This window comes from Vigna radiata, unplaced genomic scaffold (genome assembly GCF_000741045.1).
Source record: "Vigna radiata var. radiata cultivar VC1973A unplaced genomic scaffold, Vradiata_ver6 scaffold_352, whole genome shotgun sequence".
Taxonomy (NCBI): Eukaryota; Viridiplantae; Streptophyta; class Magnoliopsida; order Fabales; family Fabaceae; genus Vigna; species Vigna radiata.
In genome coordinates this window covers 27,294-36,224 of record NW_014542185.1, presented here as the reverse complement: position 1 = coordinate 36,224, position 8,931 = coordinate 27,294, and positions in this window count along the sequence as shown.

The following is an 8,931-nucleotide window of genomic DNA, read 5'->3' as shown; positions in this document are numbered from 1 at the left end:
TAATAATAATAATAATAATAATAATAGTAGTAGTAGTAGTAGGAGTAGTAAAATAAAGATTATGAATTTATGATTATATTTCTGTGTTCTCATATTATGTTATATATTAAATTTATATATCTATGTCTCATTTTTCTTGCATAGAAGATTCGGTAAAATATACCTATCATTCAAAGCTGTGTTACTTAATTTGACCAGCTTGTTTGACTTTTCCACTGTACCAAGACTTTTTTTATGAGGGCTGAGAAAATCAATTATGAATAAAATTTGATTTTGATTAAATGTAGTTTTTCTTAACTTAACTTTAAGTTTGTATAAAGGATAACTTTATAATTCTTAAACTTATAATTTTATAATTTTATAATTTTATAATTTTATTAAAAAAAGTTAAATCTATGGTAAATTTGGATTAAGTTCTTATTAAATTTTAAATTAAATATATTTTTAGTGTTAAAACTTAAAAGCGAAATTAGAATACATGTTTATTGTACGTCTATTAAATTCTCCTGCAAGTAGGATCTAAGTGGCACTAAAGAAAGTGTGAATTTTAGAAAAGTGGAAGACAGGTGACAGCTAGGGAGTGGACGATCAGTTTTTTACGGTAGTATTTAAAGTGAAAGTTTCAAATCACACTCCACTTCTTGCATGTAACCCTTCTTCTCCAAATTTCTGAAACTTAGTTTTCTCCTCATTCTCTCTAAACTTCTGCAACTTCTCTCTAAGATTTCTCACCCTTTTCTTTCTCCGATCATCAATCAGCTTCTGAATAGGCCTCCTTGGTGTCAAGCTCTTTCAGTTGCACCGATCAAAATTTTATTCAAAGTAGGTAAGCTTCTCTCCTTCTTAAGAAAACTGTCTTCGAGCACATGCAAGTTAAACTTTAGTTGCATGAGTTCATATATCTCTTCTTAACAAAAATTTTGATCATGCTTTGATCTCTTCTTTAAGTAATGGAGACTAGGAATTCTAGAAAGGAGGGAGTTCGAGGAAAATATATTCTATTGCCAAGTTAATAGTCGTTCGGTTATAAGGTAAGGGAAGCTTGTAATTTAATTATGATTGGTTGTTTTGGATGTTTGGATGTTTAAATGATGGTATGTTGATGAATTGATCAATGTTGCGATGGTGCATGTTGCTTTGAATGTGTTTATGATTGATAAATGGACAAGAATTGGGTAGAAATAGGGTTATCCTTAAATCTGCTAGATTTTACAGAATTCTATAACTATGACCGGGGGTTATTGATTTTCGTTCGGTTTTCATTGGTTAGCCCCTTTGGTTTTCATTTAGGAGTTTCTTATTGATTTCTATTCGGTTTTCATTGGTTAGTCCGTTTGGTTTTCATTTAAGAGTTTCTTATTGGTTAGTCTGTTCGGTTTTCATTGGTTAGTCCGTTTGGTTTTCATTTACGAGTTTCTTATTGATTTCCGTTCGGTTTTCATTGGTTAGTCCGTTTGGTTTTCTTTTAAGAGTTTCTTATTGGTTAGTTCGTTCGGTTTTTATTGGTTAGTCCGTTTGGTTTTCATTTTTGGGGTTTTTATTGGTTAGCCGTTTGGTTTTCATTTAAGGGTTTCTTATTGGTTAGTCTGTTCGGTCTTGACTGAATTCTCTTCCGTTGGAGATTTCAGTTGACGACCAATCGATATTCTATTGATTAATGTTGAGCGTTCGGTCTGTGCTAACGCTCGGTCTTTTTGAAGAGAACTTCATCCTTTNATAAAGTGTTCGGCCAAGTTCCAAGTATTAGGCCAAGGTCATAAGTAATCGGCCTAAGCTCTAAACGCTCGGCAAAAGCTATAATATAATAGAAAAGTATTAAATTGATACAGGGTTGGTTGTTTGCACTCTTAGGTGATAATCTGCTCCGAATGGAGTTATTCTAGTATTGACCGTTCGGTCATATTCATAGTTGCAGTGTTAGTTTTCTCTAGTTGTTATTTTTTATTGAAGTTGTTATTATATGATTCTGATTAATGGTTGAGTATATGAATATGATGGTAAATTATGAATTGAATAAAATGGAGATGTAAGAGAATTCCAAGGAGGAATGTCTCATGATTGGTGATGATTCATGGTCAGACTCTGACTTCGTTTTTTATCCTGATATTCCGTGATTACTCCTCATCATATAGAAGAGTGTAATTCATGTGTGGGAATGGTAGGAGGTCCGCGACCATAAGACCATATGGTCGTTTTAGGACTAACCTTGGGTGGCAGTTGTTGAGTGTATCCCAGTTACTACGCCACACCTGGTGCTAGAAACGACGAGCTACATGTTTCATACAGTCCGGACAGTGTCAAAGTGGTCGGTTATTACAATTTATACGTTCGGATTGTGACATTGGTTTGATGGTTGCATGACTGGATATGTTGTTTTGCTCATTCAATGTTCTGTTTAAATTATATGTTGATTTGAATTAATTAAATTACATAAATTTATCCTTATTTTTCCTGTCATGTTCTCCTTGTCCATCCGGTTCTCTTCACTGCAATGATAATTCTATGAATGTGAGCAGAAGGGGTTAAAGACACACTGGAGGAAGCCCTACACGGTGAACAACCTGAAGGTAGTGTAGGAATATCTAATCAGTAGGTTTCCTTTATTACACGTTCGGTTTGTATAATATTTTGTATAACCGTTCGACAAAAACTTTCTTTTGTATGAGAGTTCGATTTAAGTAGGACCTAGCACCGTTCGGTTAGAATTGTACTATCTTGTTAAACTCTCATTTTAGGTACCGTTTTAAATTCTTAGGTTATTTATATTCCTATTCTGTAATCAACCTTATTCCACTATTTTATCATATTATTATTGTTAACTCTTGGATATAATTATAGTTATAAATCTATATTTATTAAGATGTTACGTTTATTTTAAATTTTTATAAATTTTTTCTTTATATTTTAAAAAAGAATTAATATGATATTTTTAAATTAAGATATTTTTTTTTCATATTAAATAATGTTTCGGACATTGAAGTTAAAAGGTCTGTAGGAACACCACTTAACATTTAACATATAATAAAAAGTTAATGTTGTTAGATTAAAAAAATTATATTTATTAATTTTTAAAATTTGAAAATAAAAATATATTAAAGTTTAAAACAAAGATGAATTTTAATTCTGCTTATTTAACCCTAAAATTCTTAAGGTCTATTGAATATTTAAAATTTTATATTTTTCTTTTAACTTTATATATGATATATTTTTTGTTGATTGGGTGATGTAACTATTAATTTTTCATATCATCTTACCTAGTTTTGGTTACATGTTATTATATAATTTTATAAATTTAAAATTTTATAATTTTATAAGTTATAATATTATAAATATATAATTTTATATATTATTACTTAAAAATTTATTGTTTTAAAGTTTTCCAATATCTAATTTTATAATTTTCTATTTTTATAATTTTATGATTTTATAAACTCATTATTTTCTTCAGCATTGGTTAAATTGGTTAAAGTTTTCAATTCGTTGGACAAAAAAGATTAACCACTTTTCTCTATTTAAAAGATTAATTTTTTTATATTATATTATTTTAAAAATATAAATATATAATAATATTAGAATTTAATCATTAATATTTATAAATTAAGTTTAATGATTATTTTAGTTTATTCAATTATAATCATAAATTAATCAATTAAAAATGTAAAAAATATTTATATGTTTTTCACACACATAAAAAAATCATGTATTTATGACTATATAATCCCTACCTAAATCCTTAATTATATAAGTATATTTTAATATTAAAAATAAAAAATACATACCTTTTTATATTTAAATTTATTAAATTATAAGTAATTAGAAATTAAAAAAATAATATAAAAAGTTTTGGTACTTATGAATAAAATAAACAATATTTTGGCACTTATGAATAAAATAAACAATATTTTGGTACTTATGAATAAGTAAATAACTAAAATAATTAATATTTTGGTACTTATGAATAAAATAAACATAAATAAAAAATAATTTTTCGTGAATAAGAAAAACATAAATAAAAAATAAATTCTTTAATATTTTATTTTCTTATATTATTATAATAGATAATTGATATCAATATTTTGATATTAAGCATCATGTTACAATCAAGATCTCATAATAAAAAAAAATTAAGTAAAGGTAATGAAATCAACTTATAAAAATCCCCTTCAAAATATCTCTGTCTTAGATTTAAAATTATATTTGTAGAACTCTCTTATCATTTAAACATTGTGAATTGTATAAATCAATATATTAAAATATATTTTTAGTAAGGTAATGTCACACCCCATTTAATACTTCTCCTTAGTGAGGTACACTTGTCAAGCTGTCCCCTCTTCCCTGGTGAGTGGGAGACCAATTCTGCCAAATATTTAATTCTCTTTCTCCGTGATCCGTGTAGCAACTGAAGAACTGTGAACTTCCAGCAAGTGGAAGTCAGGTGGCAAGCTAGGAGTGGTCCGGACGTTCTAAGTGGAGGCAGTATTTAAGGTGAGATTGAAACCTGACGCCACTTTTCCCATGCAAACCTTCTTCTTCCTCAAAGCTCGAACTCTCTGAAAACTCAAAATCCTCCTCCTTCTCTCTAAACTTCCCAACCTTCTCTCTAAGATTCTAACCTTCATCTCTTCTCTGATTCCTTGCATCTATTCAGGATTCTTGTTACCGACATCAAGACCTTCAACTTGCACCAAGCAGATTTCCGTTCGGGACCGGTAAGTGTCATAATCCTTAAAACCTCTTTGTCTTCTTGCATGCATGCACCCTTAAGGCTTGCATGTAACTGTTAAAACCATTTCTCTGAACCCATTTTGGTATTTAACTCTAGAGTTTTGGAAACCTTTGAAGAGATTGTTGACGTCCAAATACCTTAGGAGTTTAACTGGATTAGAGGTAAGGGAATCTTATAAAGTTTAATTATAATGTCTTGGTATGTTGTACGTATGAAATTATTGTGTGTTGTATGATTTAAATGGTATGATAATATGTGATATGCTGTTGTATGAATTGTATGATATGTATGAGTTCTAAATTTTGTACTTGGTATGAAGTATGAAACTTAGAGAAGATATGAATATGTGATCGAAGGTCATTAGGACCGTTCGGTCCTCCCCCTTAAACCGCTCGGTCTTACAAGTGTTCCGTCTTAGACTGGCACTTAACCATGAAACATTTGGTTTCATAATGTTATTATTATTACTTACCTAAAGAATGTTCGGTCATGTGAAGCGCTTGGTCATAGACCTAGTACTCAATCTTATTAAATGCTTAGTATAAATTAGTATTCACTATGATTTAGTAGTACTCGGTCATACACCAAGTGCTCGGTTTTGAAGTGCTCGGTCATAAACCAGCCTTCGGTTATCTTAGTGCTCGGTATTACACCAGCACCAATCTTTAAAGTACTCGAGTTATAAAATTATGTATTTGTAAAAGTGCCTAGTCTCATATTGTTACTTATTTTCCAAAGAGTGTTCGGTCTTGTACTGACACTCGGTCCATTGAAGAGAACTATGTTATTTCACAAACGTTCGATCTGATTGATATAGTACTCGGTCTTGTAAATTGTGTTCAGTTATTGAGCGTTTGGTCCTTTTCATAAATCAGTTGTCTTTGAAATTCCTGGCCTTACATGATCCTCGGTTTTCTTTATGATAGACCGTCCGGTCTCCTATTGAATTTTCTTAACACTTCGCTCTATTCTGTGTTAGACCATTCGGTCATGTACTAGAGTTTTCTTGGATAATTAATCTTCCTTTCAGAGTCAGACTATTCGGTCATGTCTTAACTCAGTTTTGATACGTTGGGAGCGATGGTGTGAAATTGATTGAGTTTGGTTGAGTAAGAGAATTCCAATGGAGGGATATCTCAAGATTGATGATGGTTGGTAAAGTATGAACATGGTCAGACTCTGGTTGTCATCTTGATCCTGATATTCCGTGATGACGCTTTCTCATGTAGAGAAAAGTTACTCATGTGTGGGAATGGCAGGAGGTCCGCGGTCATACGAACAAATGATCGTTTTAGGACTAACCTCGGGTGGCAGCTGATAAGTAAAGGCAGCTACTACACCACACCGGGTGCTAGGGACGTCGGGCTACGTGGTTCATACCGTCCGGACAGTGTCTTAGAGGTCGGTCATAAGTTAATGAATATAGTAAGCATGAATAAAAATTGTATGTATGAAATATTGATTGTTTTGAGTTGCATGTTTACTTGTATGATTGAAATGATTAATTAAATTTACATAAGCTTACCCTTATCTGTTATGTCTTTGTCTATGTTGTCGTTCGGTATTTGACCATTCGGTTATTCCCTTCAATGCAATGATCATCCTTTTGGGTGTGAGCAGAGGGCATCTTGGAGGATACCTTGGAGGCTACTCTGGAGGATGTCGTGCAGGCCGAGCAACTCATGGAGGTCGTGCCCGAGAGTTATGCAGGATCATCCGGTCCTTAGGATAGTTTCTTTTATTTTAGTTTCTTTTGATGTTGGCCGTTAGGTCAATGAACTTTATCCAAGACCATTCGGTCTATTTTGTAAATGTTGTATCCAAATCTGACTGTTGTGCAGTTTTAAATTTTAATGATATTTCCTACCTCTTTCATCCATCTATGCTTATTTATTACTGTTCTCACTTATGATTCATGTTAACTCCTAAAATAAATTATAGCTTTTGTTATATATTTATTGGGATGTTACAGTTAACATACTGAAATAAATGATTTTAGTCGAATTCAATTTTAAATACCAGTTCCAATTCTTCTATTTATAATTTCATATAAAAAATTTAAGAGATTAAACATATAAATAAAAACATTAACAACATATTATGTTATTAATATAAAAAAATGAAATATAAGTAACTTTTCAAAATTCTAATATGATAACTTATACAAATAAAAATCTCGAGAGTAGTAAAAGAATTGTTTCTCTCATTTCTTTTAAAACATTGTAAAGACACTACATAATACTACTTTTACAATAAAATGAGAAAGAAAATAGTTATCACCTAAACTATGAATTTTTAAAGCATCTTATTAATTTCTTTTGTTACATTTTGTCTACATTTTTTCTGCAACAATAATGGAGTTTTTTTGGCACATGTAGGTGAAGTAACTTGTAATGGAGACTACCAGACACTATCAGTAAGAGATCTGTCTCTTCCAGAATAGACCTTAATTCAAACTTGCATCACATGCTGACAATAGAACATGGGTCATCATCACTTGTGACTTTCTTTCCATTTTATTTTTAACGAAATATTTTTTTAATCCTTTAATTTAAGTTAGGTTTATTTTTTTTCTCTGAATTTAAAATTAGTTTTTCAGTTTTAATTTACATGTTCAAAAATATTTGAAAATACAAATATGAAATGAACGTAGCACGTTTCATTAGATTCACAAAAAGGTGAAGTCTATCCTTTGGCCAAACACTTAACGGATTAGAAACTTGTACAGAGGATTACCGTGGTAGTCCGTCAACCCCTTTTATAATTTTTTAATATATTCATTTCTAATATTTTATATAAATATTAAAATATATTTAATAATGTAAATATGTTTTAAGTGTTTAAAGATTTAATTAATATCTCTAATCAAATAAATTAAAATAATTATTATATTTGTAATAGTATAAAACTACTAAATAAAACATTACATTGATGATAACTTATTATAAAAGTTACAAACTTCCAATGAAGGAGAGCTACTATTCTTTCAAGAAAAAGAATCATTCCTAAGCTCACATCATTAAGGTGATCATTGCAAAAGAGAAAACATACATAAAGACAAACAACACAAAAATAAGGGTAAGTTAGTGAATAAAATAATACTTCATATTTCAATATAAATTAACACTTAACAAAAATCAACAAGTCAATCATACCACCAAAAAACTCCTATACTCAATTATCCGAATATAGTGTTGATATAGACTACAAAAGGCATGCATTTGTGATAGTATTTATACTTTGCAGAGTTATAAACAAGGATAACTCGACCTACTATCCATGAGGTAAATCTTCTACTCCAAAAGCCTAGTGGACTTGGGTGAAGACCTCATGCTATTCTCTCTACCACCCCATTCAACTTTACATGAGTTAAATAATTGGTGGAATATCAGGATACCCTTTTACCGTAGTCTCTTTATCAAGCATTCTCTTACAACTTGCTAGAATATAAAATCTCTTTTCTTATATTACATTACACACTACTTTCATTCTCATATAAACCCTATATTTATAAATATATTACATATAATACAAGAATCCATTTGAAACCATATACATATAGCCTTTCACTTTTACATTGCATAAAAACATATATAACATTGATTATACTTCAAAGGACCATAAACAATCCCAAAAAGTCATCAAAAATCACATGAAACCATTCCATATACATTTATACACAAGAACATCCAAAATTGGTACAACGTCACCTAGTAGAGCCCGAGCACCCAGGAGTAACGCTCAATGCTGGAACATCAACGTCCAACGCTAGTTTTCGACACCCAAAGCTCAACTTTTTTGTATCTTCAACACGCAGCGCCCAATTTGGGCGCTCAACGCTATCAGTAAAATACTCTTCTTCTAATTTCGACTTGGACACTTTCCCCCTACCTTTTAATGACCCTTAGGTGAATAGGGGAGTCAGCTCCAAAGAACAATCCTTCTGAAGGCTTAGATTTTATGTACCTAAGAACATGTTGCACAGCCCGATAGTGATAACTAATGGGTGATTTCATAAACTGGCTCAATAGATTAATAGAAAAGCACAAATCAGGTCCGGTATTAGTGAGATAAAGCAACTTCCCTATTAATCTTCGATAGGATCCAGGATCATCCAAGTAATTGTCTGTCTTATACAGTGAGCTTGTGTCACTTAGATGGGAGTAGAACATGGTTTGCATCCCAACATTCCAGTTTCCTTAAGG